Here is a 17,341-nt window from a genome sequence, read left to right as displayed (position 1 = left end):
ATAAAGGGATGAAGAAATCATGTTGATTCATTGCAACCTTTATAAATTTTTCACTTCATGAATATTTGAAAACTCATTTATCTGATACTATGGTTGATAAACAGAAGGTATCTATTGTATAGCAAGAGAAATATTATCTCATCATCATTGAAGTTACTCATGTTATAGAAACATAAACATAACAACCAAATTATTGTGAGCTTGTTATGACTTTTAGAGATTTGATGTGCCATCACATGCATGGTTACATAGAGGGATTTAGAACATATGTGGAAATCTGAAGTGAGTATACAGATATAACCAGACATCTACTGTGACACCCCAGGGAAAAATTTTGTTGTCTCAGGGATAGTCATAAAACCAGAAATAATTACAGTTGTTGACTTTCCTGCTTCCTCCTTTCTACCCTTTCCTCCATTGAGGTCTAAGTTATCCTGAAACTTCTGGGTTTTGGCACACTGTGATAACTAAGTCTCATAAAATCACACTGTGTTTTTATTTACTTATTTGTGTTCCAGATTTCCAAATTCTTTGTAAAATACAAATATTGCAGTAATTTTACTGTTTCTTCCTTATTATTTTAAATACAGTGTATAGTTTGTAAATACATATTTCATTCTTTACATTGTATAAAATGTGACATGATTTTTGTCATTTTTTTGTCCCATTTGGCATTTCACCCTATAGACCACAATGCTCTGTACAATTAAGAAAGAGTTTAGCATTCTGAGCTATTCCCATGACCAAGACATCTCCTCCCTGTTTTGTTTTTCCTTCCCAGTGACACAGCCTTGATTTGCATTATAATATTTTAATAATGTTCTGCCATCATTTATTCTTCATTCTCTATGCTACCTAAAGTTGTGCATAATTATAGTGACACAAATTGACTACTTCACTTAATCATTGCTGGTTGTTATCTAAGTACTATAAGCCTGGGGCTACTGATCTTGGACTCACTGCATCTCATCAGCTTCAAGAAGTTAGCCAGGACTGATCTTCTCACCTGGGATCCAGGTCCTCTTTCAAATATACTAGCTGTTGGCTTCAACTAATTAATCTTTTGTCTTTGTGCTAGAGTCCAAAACTCTGGGGATTTTCAGGTGGCATCTTAGCTCCAAGTGTCTGCCCTCCTCTTACAGTTAGTCACATTTTCTTTATTCCAGGCCAGTTGCAGTGAGTCTGTCTGACTTACTCATTTAACTACCTTGAGAAAACTTTGCTTCTAATGGGAACCTGTGATTAACTTAGGACCCTGAAGACTGACTACCAGTGTTAAAGTAAATTGTGTCATAAGACAGTATAATCAGGGCATTCTTAATATGATTCAGAGTTCTGGGAATTAGACAGGCACACAGACCCACAGGAAGACTACTTTTTTAAGCATGGATGGATTTTTATTGTTTGCAGGAGAATGCAGAGTAAGGAACAGTGTCTAAGAATGGCATACTCTTGAATTAAGAAAGGTGAGAAATTAATGTGGAATGATTACACATATTAATGTGAGGAAGGGAATGGCAATGGACACATTCCTGAGCATGTTCAATGTTCATGTGAAGTCATAACTCAAAAAGAAAAGATCACAGAATGCTTCTAGATCATTCGAATGGTGTAAAAGTAGTAGGGAGGGAAATTAGAAAGAAGAAATAAAAAAATTAAGATCCTGTTTAATACTCATTCCCATGAAAGATTTCTTTTGTATATATGACTATGAAAAAGATAGAATCAAATATTTAGATTCTATAAATGTACATAGGTGATAGATGAATAGATAATAGATAAATGATAGGTAGATGATATTTGATAGATGATAGGTGGAAAGATAAATGATAGAGATAGAGGGATAGATAGATAGATAGATAGATAGATAGATAGATAGATAGATAATTTATTTTTGGTTTTGTTTAGGCTTGAATCCTGAGTGATATAAAGAGATCAATTCGTAAATAGTGACACAACAAATTAGGTATAAAATTTCTTAAAGAATGTCCAAAAGAAACATTGTTTATACAGATGTGTTTAGTCAGAATATTATCAGAATAAAATACATTTTAATTGATGTTATATATGTTTGAGTTATTTGTTTTGAATATTTAAAGACATAGTCTGTATTGATCATTCCAGATTAATCGGCTCTACATATTTTTCTAGAATTATGAAGATTTGAAAAGAAACCTCTAATGTTATCGTGCATTCATGCCTATATGTGCTGTTCTTGCAATCCCCATGTACTAGGTCTTTACAACTCAATTCAGCCATTATGTTACTACACAAACACAATATTATAACAAGACTATGTTTACATTTTCATTCTCTTTATCTTTGTCTAAAAACATATTTTCTAAGCATTTTGAACTCTTTTTTTCTTCAGAATGTTTCTTAATCAGTTGAACTGGTGAGAAATGAACCATCATCCATCATAGATTTTTATTAATTTAACATGGAAAACAAAAGCAGTAATATAAATAAGAAGGTAAAGTTGAGATAATGTTGATTATTTTTCTATCTTATCATGGCAATCTACTACACAAATATTCCATTTTTCCTATTGTAGCATGGTTCTGGTCAATATGGAGGGTATCAAGAAGATTCTATCCATAGCAGGTGTCAAGCAGGAAGATCCAAAACAGTTTTTGTTCCTGGAGCCAGGACAAGGGAGAGTAGAAGAAGGAAGTGGAGAAGCACTACACATAGAGATGTAGAAGAAGGGAGTGGAGAAGCACTACACATAGAGATGTAGAAGAAGGAAGTGGAGAAGCACTACACATAGAGATATAGAAGAAGGGAGTGGAGAAGCACTACACATAGAGATGTAGAAGAAGGGAGTGGAGAAGCCCTACACATAGAGATGTAGAAGAAGGAAGTGGAGAAGCACTACACATAGAGATATAGAAGAAGGGAGTGGAGAAGCACTACACATAGAGATGTGCAGGAGAAGGCCCCTAACTGGAAGTTGCAAGACTTAGAATTCGAGCTTACAGAAGAATAGGAACAGACTGAAGATTCTAGATGACAAATATTACTGTTTAGGTCAGCAATGGGCTTCATCTATGTAGTGATGGCAAATTGTCCTGGTACATCTTGCCAGGTAAAGCATTTGCAGTTTCTTAGGGTTAGATTTGGAAAAAAAAAATAACCCTCAGTAGTTCAAAATTGTTTCCCAAATATATAGAAATCTGAATTCTGCATAATATGATAAATTTGCCAGTCTGTTATTTCTTTTACTGACTTATGTCCTGTATGTAGCTTCTGGTCCTGCTGATTTTGTTATTGTATGTTTCTTGGTTTCCTATTTCTCCTTCCTTCCCTACCTTCCTTCTTCCTTTTTTCTCTTCTTCTCTTCTTCCTCCTTTTGTTACTTCCATATTTTTTTCTGGCCTTTTTTTCTTGTACAAGGCTTTGAACCTGTGACTCAAGGTAAACTAATATTCTGTCACTGAAATGAGTACCTAGCCCTGTTTTTAACTTATTTTGTTTTCTGTAACCTGCAGTGGCTTGTGGTTAGGGAGCTAGTTTAAGAGTGTGATGCTCTCACAGAGGACACAATTTGGTCTTTGTGTAGTTGCCTCTCTAACTTTCTGTAACTACAGCTTTAGAAGAGCTGAAGCTTTTAGCCTCTGCACAAACTATCACTCTCATGTTCACAAAGACATAGACATAATAAAAGTGTCTAAACCTAGAATTCTTCCATATTGACCCACCCACTGTATGTTATTACATATTTGTTATTTTATATGTATAATGAGAAAAAATATTTTACAAATAATTTTAAAGTGCCAATGTAATCAATTTCAATAAACTAAGTAAAAGTTGTTTTAATGTGCTTGAATCTTTGTTTTTATAATTCTGACCATGAAATGGATTAAATAATAATTATTATTTCTATAAAATTATATATAGTATCATGAACTCACAAACCATTCCAGATAAAGTTTTGGTTAAATATCTTCATCAATTTTTTTTATGAGTAAGACATTTAATGAAAATGCCATTTAAAGTCCATTTGCTATTAAATTAAACTCAATGTGAACAATTATTAATGAGAGCTCTTTGGAAAATTGTATTTTGAATGACAACTATTTTATTTAATACCATATTTGTAGAGTTAATAACACATTTACATTTTTAGTGACAATTTCTTTAAGTGTCATTCAGACTGTGCCTCTTAGATTTATAAATATTTTATAAATGGCGGCACCAGTGAGTCTGATTATAATGGGTACCAAAAGACACCAGGATGTAAGCTACTTCCTCTTGAATAAAATATATCCCATTTTAGTAGTGAAAATGACTGTTTTAATCAACAATAGTATGGTTTCATTTCATTAATACATAGTATGTAGCCCAAAACATTGAATTGTTTTTGACACTAATCAATGTGAATTTCTTTCATAGTTCAGATAATGTTTTTGGAAAACCATCAAATGATTTCAGTATTTTTGAAAAGACTTGCTTGAAACTTTAAATTTTCCTTAAGTAGATATTGCTTTATTTGAAATGAAAAAATAAGTTGTAAATTTGGGATTATTTCAAAGCGTATGTCTAGAAGTGATAATTTTAAGAAAACAAAGTTATATGTTTTGATTTCATTTAGATGTTTATATTTTCAGTGTTCGGAGAATGAATACTGACACATTACAACTAAACATTCATTTTATTCAGCACTCTTTTGAGACTCCTTATCAATATTTGTTGCATCTTCTGTATTAACACAGTGAATAAAGTTAACTAGAATGTATTTTTCATTTCATAATAAATTGTTTCTAATATACTTTATTATCATTAAAAATAGAAAATTAGACTTACAAATGAAGAAGAAAATAAGTAAAGCCAGCTGTACTGTAGCAATATTTCAATAAAATAGTAGTTACTCTAAATTCTCCTGGGGCAAGTCATAAAAGTGAACAGTTATAGATTTAATAATTATTAGTGTCGTAGTTTGTGATTCACAGTGACTGCAAATAGAAGTATTAATGTTCATCTAGATGTAATTAAATATAATGGGAATTTCTCAGCATTACCCATTCTTTGTTTTGTTGTCTAAATTGTCAACAAAATCTTAAGACGTACATAAATGACCTGAGTTACATACATATGTACATGAGAATAATTGCTTTCTTAGGTAAGATAGCAGAGCTCTCATCAGATTAATAGAGGTAGTATAGTTCCCTAAGTTCTGCTTTGTCCTGAGTTCATGAAGAACTATTAAACACCTCAATTTAGAACCAAAGGGCTTCCAGCAAGACAGCTGTTTCTACACTCAGTACAGAGATATATCCATAGGAATTAGACACTGAAAAGTTTCATTAAAATCTTATAGCCTCAAATAATCTTCTTAAAAATGAAAAGTTAATGCTCAGTTTTAAGATTTGTAAAATTTATGCATGCTGATTCATCGAGTAGGTGTGATGGGATTTGTGTAGCTAAAGAAGCTATGAAAATCTCATAGAACTGGGATTCCTTCACTTTCTTAGTATAAATTTTGTAGTGACACAATATTGACCACAATTTTAATATTGCATGGATTTTACAATATTCCCCCCAAGACTATGATTAAAATAGATAACAAAGGATACCTTTTATTCTTTTGTCTTATCTGTTCACATTAAAAGAAATTTGCATGAAGTTAGAAGCAAGACTGATATGAAAAGGGAAGTCTCAGCTCACATTCTTTTAGTAATTTATTACTTCATTGTGGATTAAGAATGTTTTCCAGAGAATTTCTTAGCTTTGGATAATAAAGGGAGAGCTATGGAAGGAGAACAATTATTAAGATCTATTTGCATATTATTTTGCAATCACTGTCATCTGCACTTCTAGTCAAGCATAGGCTTATCATTTCATCCACGTTTTTGTTTCATGAATATCTCATAATACATGTGACTGTAACAAACATATAACATTTTATTTCATATACAGGACAATTACTGTCACTCTAGCTATTCTGTAACTAACATAGTTCAGGAAAATGTCAAATGGTTGAGAATAGTTATTTTTTGACTTCCCTTATTTATGTGCTTAAATCTTAGTATTGTTATCTATTAAACACACATATGTATATATATATATACACAAACATGTATATTATACATATATATATCACCATAAGTCTTTATGCATATGAATATAAGTGAAGTTATATCTATTTAAACTATAAGTTACATAGTAAGAGGCAGGGAGGGAAAGGAGGAGATGTAAGAAGAAAGGGATGTCTTCAGTCAGGAACCACAATTCTCCACGTTACACTCCATATTACCTTCAGGTTATTTGCTGTCTTCAACAAAGTAGATAGACACAAAATAAATCATCTTTACAACTCAATCTCAAAAACCTACAGAGCTCTAAGGAGCCAGGATGCCCACTTTTAATTGCAGCATTTAAGAGAAATAAATGGGTACTCCTCAGTGCAAGTTGGTTAATTAAACATGTTCAATTGGTGAGTTCTAATTTCAAGTAAGAATCCTTCTCACTATGCAAGTTGGGAGGTAATGGAAGAGAATTACTATTGCCAACATCTAAGCTCTACATATACATGCATATGTGCATGTACTTAAGCCCAAACCTTTATTTTTAATCATACAAATATACACAGCCATATTCATATGTAAAAAATAAAAAATAATGTGGAAAAAGAAAAGTTAATTTACTTCAGAGTTTCAGAGAATCAAGCATATACTGACAAAGTATCAGCTTTGCTGTGCTAAGGGCCACATGGATAGGCTATCATAGTGAAGTGTACATATGTGAGATTTGGGGGAGGGTGATTCTAAGTTTGCTAGTAATAACTCACTCATCAGGAACATCCAGAACAAACTAACCCTAATTTCTTTTCACAATAAAAACATTTGATTCTTTTAGAGCTAATGAACTTGGGAACATTAGAGAACCTTAAGTTCATTTCTTAACAATTCAACAAATGCCAACAACAGACATCTGGCTAGAGTTACATAGAATCTTTCCATAATGTATTATTTTTACTTGTTCTGCCTTTGTAGCTTCTTAGTGATATTTATGTAGGTTTCATAAAATTAATTTTGAAGTGGGTTTTTTTTTTGTGCAAGGGTCAAATGGAACAGAACACTTAAATTTTTTCTATGACATAAAATTCAATTACTATTAATTGCTGTTTATTGTCTTTTATATCTCATAAATACATTTATATATTAGTGCAAAGTTGGTGTGTATGTGTGGGTGTGATTGTATCTGATATATACCCTTCATCCATTTATCTATTTATCATTTATCTATTACTTTCTATTGTCATGCTTTTCAGAACCCCAAGGTGATATATGCAAAATTGACAGAAGCTCTGAATTCCAGAATTACATATATGTTAATCCCACAAATTTCCCAATCACTTTAATTTGCTGTCCTGTGTACCAGGCTATGGTAAGTTTGAATGATAAATATTTCCTGTAGCCTGCAGCGTTTGAATATTTTGTTCTAAGTTGTGGCTTTGTTTGGGATGCTTAGAAGGTTCAGGATACCTTAGGAGGAGGTATGTCACTGTGTAGTTTCTGAGGGTTTAGAAAGACAATATTTCCATTTTGTTCTCTCTGTTTCCTGTACTATGCTAGCATAATGGGAATAGTGCCCAGTTACCAAAATTCTACCAATTAGATGTCCTATTTGCAGCAGAACTTGGCACCATGACCTATTTGGTATGGACCTGGATATTTGTAAATTATAAAATTAACAGTGTTGTAGAATATAGACAGCCAGGCAGGCAATGTATGTCATGAAAGGTTTAGTATAAGGAGAAATTTAGAAGATACTAGATAAACTCCTAAATTTCAATGGAAACCCCTGTTTTTTTAATATCCCCAGACTATGAAATTTTTGCCACAAAACAAAACAAATAAACAAGCAAAACACTTAGTTAAATTTTTAAAGAGTACCTTTTTATTGCTGATTGGAAGTTCTAGCTGGTTCCTCCATTTTTGAAGTATTGCACATTTTGTAATTTTTTCTTGTTCTTTAGTATATATTTTATTATTTAAAACTAGTTCTTAAGTTTAGATTTTAGTCATATTCTTATCCTCCTTCAACACTTTACATATCCTCTCCTCTTCCCTACGATCTAACACACTGAAAATCACTTTTCTCCAGTGGAGTGACCCCGTTTACATCAAACACTCCGGAACAGAACTCATGTACAGAGATATTTGAAAATGGACACCACAGGTTTTTTGTTCTTTCTTGTGTTCATTTTTGGAGGTTTGGGATATTTTTATTTTTTTATTTTTTGATTTGTTCTTGGTTTTGGTATTGTTCTTAACAATTATAAATAAAAATGGGGAAAACTTTCCTGCAGGCTTTATAGATGTTAACTGCATCTGAAAAAATATTTGTCCAGATATAAAACAAATAAACAAAAATCTGTAGTATATAATAAACTTTTTTTGCAAAGGTCTTTAAGTTATGTGAAACACAAATATAAAGGATTCTAGCTCCAAAGACTGGAACTGACACATAAGTTAAAGCCAACTGTGGAGAATCAAATAGATCTTTATTAGAACAAGCAAGCCATTCAGGAAGATGCATATTTACAGATAAAGGAGTTGCTTAGACCTCTATGACTTAGTCACTGTACCCTGCTGTAGTATCTGGGATATATTCCTACTGAGACAGAGGATCCTGGTATGAAAGATCCCTTCAATAGGCATAGCAAATACTGTGCATGCTAGTGTGGTACAGAAATCCAGACAATCTCTTTTTTATATTATTTTCTTCAAGAAAAAAATCCTTGATAATAGGGAGTTTCCTTGAATCCAGTAATAAACAACTTCCACTATTAAAAAGAGCCTAGCAAATCTTTCAACGAATTTATTTCCAGACTATGGCAGACTGAAAGAAAGCTGTGGTACAGGAAAAGAATATATAGAAATATAAAAGTGAAAGACAACTGGTATTGAGGAGGACTTGATGGTGCCAAGATAGTATTTTTTTTTTATCCTGTTCCCTTTGCAAAGCCATGTAATGATAACATGAATTTTCAGTTTATTGGCAGTCTGAGCTTTGTAACTGCACATTATAAGAAGCCATGGAGATTTTCTTTTGCTAATGGATGTTTTCCATATCTGAATAAGATAAAATACTGTGTAAATAGTTTTACTCATGCGAGTCTTACTGATCAGCCTATTTAAATTTCAGTAACTTCAAGATGCTTAGCTACTTTTAATTTCTGTCTTCTCTGCTTTTCTCCGTTTCTTCCTCCTGATTCTTCCCAATGTCCTCCTTCTCTCTTACTTTTAGAAATGAAAAATATGAAAATGTAAGAGAAAAAGTGGCTTTATCCATGGGAACTACAAAATGTACTAGTATGTTACAAATTGTATATAAAACCAGGAAAAAAATACCTGAAAGTCTTGACTACCAAGAAAATTCTAAATTTTCATTAGATTCTCAGGTCAAATAATTCCCTAAACAACCATGAGAATACAAGAAAACGTATTACTATAAATATTGTGACAGTAGTTTGGTTTTTACTCATTTTACTTCACTGAGAAATTCTTTTTCTGCTGTGAGTTATGAGACATTTGTGAGCCCAGATCAGCTCAAAAGCCAATAAGTAATACAATATAAACAGTATAGACTAATGCTAGCAGCAATGCACTGGCTGCCGAAAAGCATGCACAATGTCATTTACGTCTTAGGATAATAGATCTTTTGTGTTCAGGTAACTAAATAAGCCATTCATTTAAAGGATTTATTAGACATCCTTTGTTTTCATTTTCATTCAGGGGTTCCTAAGGAAATGACAATGTTAATGTTTGCTTTAATGATCTGCCTCTATTATAATATATTGCAGAGCTCTGTTTTACTCATCTGCTTATGAAGAGGCGGATGCTGGTTTCTATGTGGGTAATAAAAAGAAATTATACAGGACTCATTCACATTCCCTTGTGATACATCTCTTCTGAATTCTTCAACCTTAAGATTTAGAAAATGCGGACCTGTGCTTATTTTTACTTGGTGACTTCTATCACAGTGAGTTCAGTGCAATCATGTTATTTGCCATCTGTTCTTTGTTTCACTAGAATTGCCTTTCCATATAGTTCATTTGGACACTTGAGACAAATAACCCATTTATTTCTGCCAGATTAATGTCTTAACTACTAGAATTTCAAAAAGGAAACATTTTCATAGCATTAGGTATACTTAAATAATTTTAGTGCAGTGTATATATTAATTATTTTGTGCTTTGTATGTTCTTACAAGAGGTATTATGTACACACCTCATGGTTTTTGAGAAATAATGTAATAAAATGATAATCCATTAGTATATTTTGAGCATAAACTTCATTAAAGAAACTAAATATAAGGATAGAGTTATGCAACTATTATTTTGGATAGCTCAAAGCTACATAATTTGTTTGAAGTGGTTAATGATACTTTAATTGGTTAACTTTTGAAGTATTTAAAATTATCTTTGTCAATTTAATATAAATCAATATGTATATGTGGAATTAAATATACAATACATTATTTATTTTTATAAATATTTATCAACATGGATGTCTCCTTCCTAAAAATGTCTATACCCCATACTTAGCCATGTAAAGTTTGGTTTATTCATGATTTTATGTGTGAAGTTCTAGTCAGGTTTCTACTGCTGTGAAGAGACAATATGATCATAATAACTCTTAAAATAAAAACATTTAATTGTGGTTTGCTTAAAGATTCAGAGGTTTAGTCATTTTTCATCATTGTCTGGAACATACCAGAACATATGCAAACAGAGTGCTGGAGAGTTATTTGAGAGTTCTGCATTTGAATCTGCAGGCAGTAGGAAGAAAGAGACTCTCTGCCTTGCCTGGGCTTTTGAAACCACAAGGACCATCCCTAGAGACATATTTTCTCTAATAAGGGAACATCTACTCCAACGAGGTAACATCTACTACTCTCTCTCAAGCAGTATCATCCCCTAATGAGTGAGCATTCAAATCTCTGAACTTGTGGGTGTCATTCTTAATCAAAATGCCATGTAGACTTATTTCTTACCTTCCTAGAATGTACTTGGGTAGAAGTAATTACAAATGCCCATTAGAATGTCTCGTTGTAACTGACAGAAATCAATATGGAAACCCACAATCAATTCAAATATAGTTTTTCAGAATTCAGGACCAATATCTACAATACAACTTCAGACGTAAAGCTCAAATATCATTGCTGGTAGTGGTGAAAATATTTTTGATAACAAGAGGGACGGAACTTCTACATGAGATTGTGTATCCTAGAAATGTCAAGTTTTACCCAAAAAGTCTCACCAACATAAATGTTTAAATGTGAGCTGAGGAAAGACAAGATAGATAAATGTGATAATTTTTACTGGAGAAAGCTCAAGAGCCTTCAAACCTACACATTATAGATACCAGGAAATGTTGAGAATGAAAGAAATATTCTTCACCTAGGAAGAGAGAAGAGAAAAGAACTGGTTATGCAATATCAAATTGTCAGTCTATCACACAAACATACAATTAACATTCAATCAAAAATATTGTGTTTTTGTATGTGTATGTATGTATGTATTCACATGTCTTCATGTATGTATAAATATACATGCATACATATAAAATATATGATATATATTATATATGTGTGCATGCATGTGTCTGTGCATATGAGACAATTATTGAGAAAGAGAAATCTTGAGTTTGAAAAAAGCAAGAAAGAATATTTGTAATATTTTGGAGGGTGGAAAAGCTTGGGGAAAATAATGTAAAGATAATATATTATATTCTCATAGAATAAAAAAAATGTTTTTTTAAAGTCTTGGCACTATTGTAAATACATTGGGAAATGGTCCAAAGTAGCAGATTTTTTCCTGAATAAATTGCTATCAAAAACTAATATAAATTTTATAATTAGCTTTCTTTTATTTTTTAATTGATCATTTTATTCATTTACATTTCAAATTATATCCCCCTTCCTGGTTTCCCCCTCCACAAAGCCCCCATCTCATTCCCTCCTCCCCCCTTCCCTAAGCCATAATGAGGGTGTTCTTTTTCACCCACTCACCTACACCTGCTTCACTGCTATAGCATCCCCTTATGCTGGGGCATCAAGACTCTACAGGACCAAGGTCCTCTGCTCTCACTCATGCCAGATAAAGCCATCCTCTGATATATATGTATCTGGAGCCATGGATCTCTACATGACTACTCTTTGGTAGACAGGTACAAAACATGGATCAGAGACTGACAAAAAGGCCGCCCCAACCAAGGGATCCATTCCATCTGCAGACACCAAACTCTGAAACTATTGATGATGCAAAGAAGCACTTGCTTACAGGATATTGGTGTGGCTGTTCTCTGAGAGCTTCTGCCAGTACCTAATACAGATACAGATACTCACAGCCAACCATCTGACTGAGCCCAGGGACCCCAATGGAAGAATTAGGGAAGGACTGAAGGACCTGAAGGGGATTGCAACTCCACAGAAAGAACAGTATCAACCAAGTGGACGCCCTGGATCTCCCAGGGACTATAATTAATTTTCTTATTTTCATTTTTGTTAATGGGCAAAATGAGGTTAGACTAAGTATGCAAATCATAAAGAAGAAATATGCAGTTAACTTATAAAAACTAGTTCAAGTTATTTTGCTTGTTTGTGATATATGATAACAAGTAGTGTTATCTTTCTGTGCATACATGTGTTACAAAAAGAGATGGGACCTCATAAAACTGAAAAGCTTCTGTAAGGCAAAGAACATAGTCAATAAGACAAATTGGCAACCTACAGATTGGGAAAAAAATCTTCACTAACCCACGATCTGATAGAGGGCTAATATCTAAAATATATGAAGAACTCAAGAGGCTAATCACCAAAAATCCAAACAATGCAATAAAAAAAAATGGGGTATGTAACCAAACAGAATTCACAACAGAGGAATCTTGAATGGCTAGGAAGCACCTAAAGAAATGTTCAGTCCTTAGCAGTCAGAGAAGTGCAAACCAAAATGACCCTGAGATTCCACCTTACAATTATCAGAATGACTAAGATGAAAACTTCAGGTGACATCACATGTTGGCAAGGATGTAGAGAAAGAGGAACACTCCTCCATTGTGTGTGGGGTTGCAAACTGGTAAACCACTATGAAAATCAATCTGGAGGTTCCTCAGAAAATTGGAAATAGATCTACTTGAAGACCCAGCAATACCACTCTTGGGAATGTACCCAAAAGGTGCCCCACCATGCCACAGGACCACATGTTCCACTGTTCATAGCAGCATTGTGTGTGATAGCCAGAAGCTGGAAACAACCCAGATGTCCCAAAACAGAAGAATGAATACAGAAAATGAGGTTCATCTATACAATTGAATACTACTCAGATATTAAGAATGAAGACATCCTGAATTTTGCAGACAAATGGATGGAAATAGAAAATATCATCCTGAGTTCAGTAACTCAGTCCCAAAAAGACATGCACAGTATGTACTCACTAATAATTGTATATCAGCCAAAAAATTTAGTACAGAATATACAAAATATAGTCAACAGAACTCAAAATGGTCAAGAAGTTGAAGTGCCCAAGTGAGGGCACCTCAGTCCCACTTGGGAGGGAGAAGAAAGCAATCACAAAGGGGGAAGGAGGAAGGGACCTTGTAGGACAGTGGTCTGTTCAGGAAACCTAGGCCCAGGCAAGTAATAGGTCTGAACCCCAATGACCCAGTTGACATTATTTTTGCCTGCAAGAGACAGAAGATGTTCAGCTAGTAATCCTGAGTCATTGACTACTGTTTCACTCCCAACCTCTCACAGCTGCCACCACAGCAGATGTGTGCACTGTCAGGTAGACAATTCCCAAAGCTCCCAGCACTCTAGCTAGACCCTACCCCCAGTCATCTGACCACAGCCAGGCATTCTTTATCCCATAGACAGATAGCCACGCCTCACACAATATAAGGGACAGTTTGCCCCCTCCTCTCTCTCTTGCTCTCTTGCCTCCTTGCCTTCTTGGCTTCTTCCTGTCTCTCTTGCTCTTTGTTATCTCTTGCCTTCTTCCTCTCTTTTGCTCATTGTTCTCTCTCTTGCCTTCTTGTTCTCTTGCTTCCTTTTTTTCCTTTCTCTCCTCTTTTCCTCTCCTTCCTCTCATTACTTTCTCTCTACATGATGGAGCTACTTTCTCTTTCCTATAATAAAATATCTCACTTATGCATTGCCTCCTTTTAACTGATGTACCATGCAGCTCCAGCTCTCAGCAGCAGAAAGCCCCAGGCAGCAGGAGAGAGACCCAGACCCCACAGAACCTGGGTGAGAAAAGCAGACAGGGGGTTGGGATAAGGGTAACATGATCTAGTATTGGGTGGGGAAAAGAACTGAAGCCCTGAGGGCCAGCAGAAATAATGGAAACAGGAAACCACTGGTGGTACAAAGTTGGGCAGACCTTCCAGAATATACCAAAGACCCGGGAGGTGAGAGACTCTCAGGACTCAAAGGTAGGGACCCTACATGAAATGTACTACAGTGGGGGGAGGGAATTTGTCCACCTCCAGCAGGAAGACAGGGCCTCAAGTGAAGAATGGGGTTACCAAATCTCCTGTACCTTAATTGTACCTGTCTGAAAGAACTGCAGAGACAGAAAAGGAGAGGAGCCTGAGGAAAATAAGGTCCAGTGATAGGGCCAAAGTGGGATCAAGCTCAAGGGGAGGCCCTTAGGCTTGACACTATTACTGAGTTTATGGAGTGCTACCAAAAATGGGCCTATCATAAGTGTCCTCTGAAAGACCCAACAAGAATCTGAAAGAGTCAGATTTATATTCAACAGTGGACAGAAGCTGCTGACCCCTATACCTGAATTAAGGAAAAGCTGAAAGAAGCTGAGGAGGAGGGCAACCCTGTAGGAGGACCAGCAGTCTCAATTAACCTGGACCCCCGAGATCTCTCAGACACTGGACCACTAACCAGGCAGCATACACTAGCTGATATGAAGCCCCCAACACAAATACAGCAGAGGATTGCTGGGTTTGAGTTCAGTCAAAGATGGTTTACCTAACCCTCAAAAGACTGGAGGTCCCAGGGAGTTTAGAGATCTTGTGGTGTGGGGAAATCCTCAGGGAGACAATGGGGTGGGAAGCAGGTATGGGATGAAGAACAATCAGAAGGTGGACTAGGACCGGAATAAAATATAGAGAAAAAAGAAAAAGAAAAAAAAAGATTGAATAAAATTTTAAAAATTCATATTGTGTAATATAAACATAAAAATTTAAAAATAATATATTCAGTTTCTACTCATCAGTATTTATTGCCAATGTCTTTTAAAAATTATGTATGTACATCAAAATAAATAAACATGCAATTAAAATGTATTTGAAAGATACATGTTAATTTCTAATGATTTAATCTAAAGAAAGTTAAAATAATAGTACTACACAAATGCAGCCCCATAGAAGGAACTATAATATGAACTAACCAGTATCCCCACAGTTCCCAGGGACTTAACCACCAACCAAAAACTACACATGGTAGGACTCATGGCCCCAGTTGCATATGTAGCAGAGGATGGCCTAGTTGGTCATCAATGGGAGGAGAGGCCCTTGGCCCTGTGAAGCTCTATGCCCCAGTGTAGGGGAATTCCAGGGCCAGGAAGCAGGAGTGGGTGAGTGGGTGAGCAGGGGGGAGGGGAGGAGATAGGAGATTTTCTGAGGGGAAACCAGGAAAGAGGATAACATTTGAAATGTAAATAAAAAAATACCTAATAAAAAATAGTATTATATAAAATAATCATGGGAAATATTAAGTTCACTTTGCAAGTAAATTATTCCTTTCATATTTTGATCTGTAATATGTACCTTTTCTTCTTTTTACTTTTATTATTAAATTATTTTATTTGTTTTCATTCCAAAAATTGCCCTCTTTTCTCATCCTACTTCCTAGAGTTCTTCACACCATCTTCTCACCTCAGACTGGGTGCTTCGCCAACAGCCTATCAACCTATATATCACCCCCCCCCCAGCATCCTTATTTCTTGGGGCTTCCAGTTTCCACAGGATTAAGCACATCCTCTTCCAATGAGGAATCTTTTTATTCTAACATTTTTACTTTTAAATATATTTATATGTTCTGACCCAAAAGCCCCTGGTATCTCCTTCTCCATCTTGTCCTTGGGCCATCATCTATTAACTAACACTCTTGTTTCTCCCATTATCCTGCTTCTGTCCTGCAATTGACTTGGGACATTTTACAATAAGGGGCTTTCTGGACACCTTACAATGAGGACATTCCTTTTCGGATGTTTCACAATGATGGCATTCTTTCCAGACATTTTGCAATATGGGGACATTCCTTTACAGACATTTTTAAATGGGGACATTCCATTTACGTTAATGTGTAACCAAGCTATAATACCAGTTTGGCCCATGTACATGGGGAAAAATACCTTCATGGTCTGTAGCTTTAAAAGCGCTTTGTTTACCTAGAATAAATTGAGACTTGAATAGAATTTTTGTCTTGTCTCCTTCTTTTGCGTCTCCTGATTCCAAATTTGTCACTGGTGCTTCCTTCCCTAGAGAACACCCTTGTTTAAGTCCTTTAGATCAGGACACTTATAAATTGTCTTAATATTATTGTTAATTTTAATCCCTTTATCTGTCTCCTTTGAAAATATGACTTTCATTGTGTTGAGTATACATAGTTAATGATATTAAAGTAACTTTGGTATATATAGTTAATGATATTAAAGTAACTTTTCTATTTCCCTTTAGACTTTTTAAGTTTTTATTATATTCTAATTTAAAGTATCCAGAAAAAAACCTGAAATACCTTTTGCATTATCATATATCAAACCCTAAATTTATAAACTTTTAGAAAGGTTTCCTATGGTAAATCATTTCAATTACATTGTAAAGTTAGTGTATAAAAATATAAATAGAATGAGTGTCTTCATTGACAAGGAATGAGACCACTAAATTTTTACTTTTATTTAGTACATTTATACTTTCTTTGTACGTGTATCTTTTGTGGGTGTTTTAAATATTATTTATACAGCATATTTTGGTTTTATTGAAAGTCAAAGCCTGTTTGTTGTACAATAAAAAAGCAACTCTTGTTCTTCACTGATGTGCTTCTTATTTCTATTCTCCATAAGAGCAGTAGACCTATCCTTCTATAATTGGAAGGATAAATACATATATAACATCCATAAATATGCAGCATCAGTCAGACCCTAACCTTAGAGATTATTTTTATTCTATTCTATTATGCATGTAAAATTATTTTGTCCTATGTATGGCAACATTCCTACAGTCTTGTTTCAAATATATATTTATACATAATAAATATATAAAATTGTATAATATATATATATATAATATTGGAGGTATTAAAGAATCTCACAAAC

The 17,341-nt window shown here is 34.3% G+C and overlaps 1 long non-coding RNA gene across 1 annotated transcript; it reads left to right on the top strand.

The window, feature by feature from the left end:
* The first annotated feature begins 7,346 nt into the window (after positions 1 to 7,346).
* LOC116086482 lies at positions 7,347 to 9,888 on the top strand. The gene is made up of 2 exons (XR_004116944.1): positions 7,347 to 7,389; positions 9,812 to 9,888. It is a non-coding gene; the product is annotated as an uncharacterized LOC116086482 (long non-coding RNA).
* The last annotated feature ends 7,453 nt before the right edge of the window (positions 9,889 to 17,341 follow it).

Source organism: Mastomys coucha, unplaced genomic scaffold (assembly GCF_008632895.1).
Source record: "Mastomys coucha isolate ucsf_1 unplaced genomic scaffold, UCSF_Mcou_1 pScaffold12, whole genome shotgun sequence".
NCBI classification, from domain to species: domain Eukaryota; kingdom Metazoa; phylum Chordata; class Mammalia; order Rodentia; family Muridae; genus Mastomys; species Mastomys coucha.
This window is presented reverse-complemented; position numbering and strand designations above follow the sequence as displayed.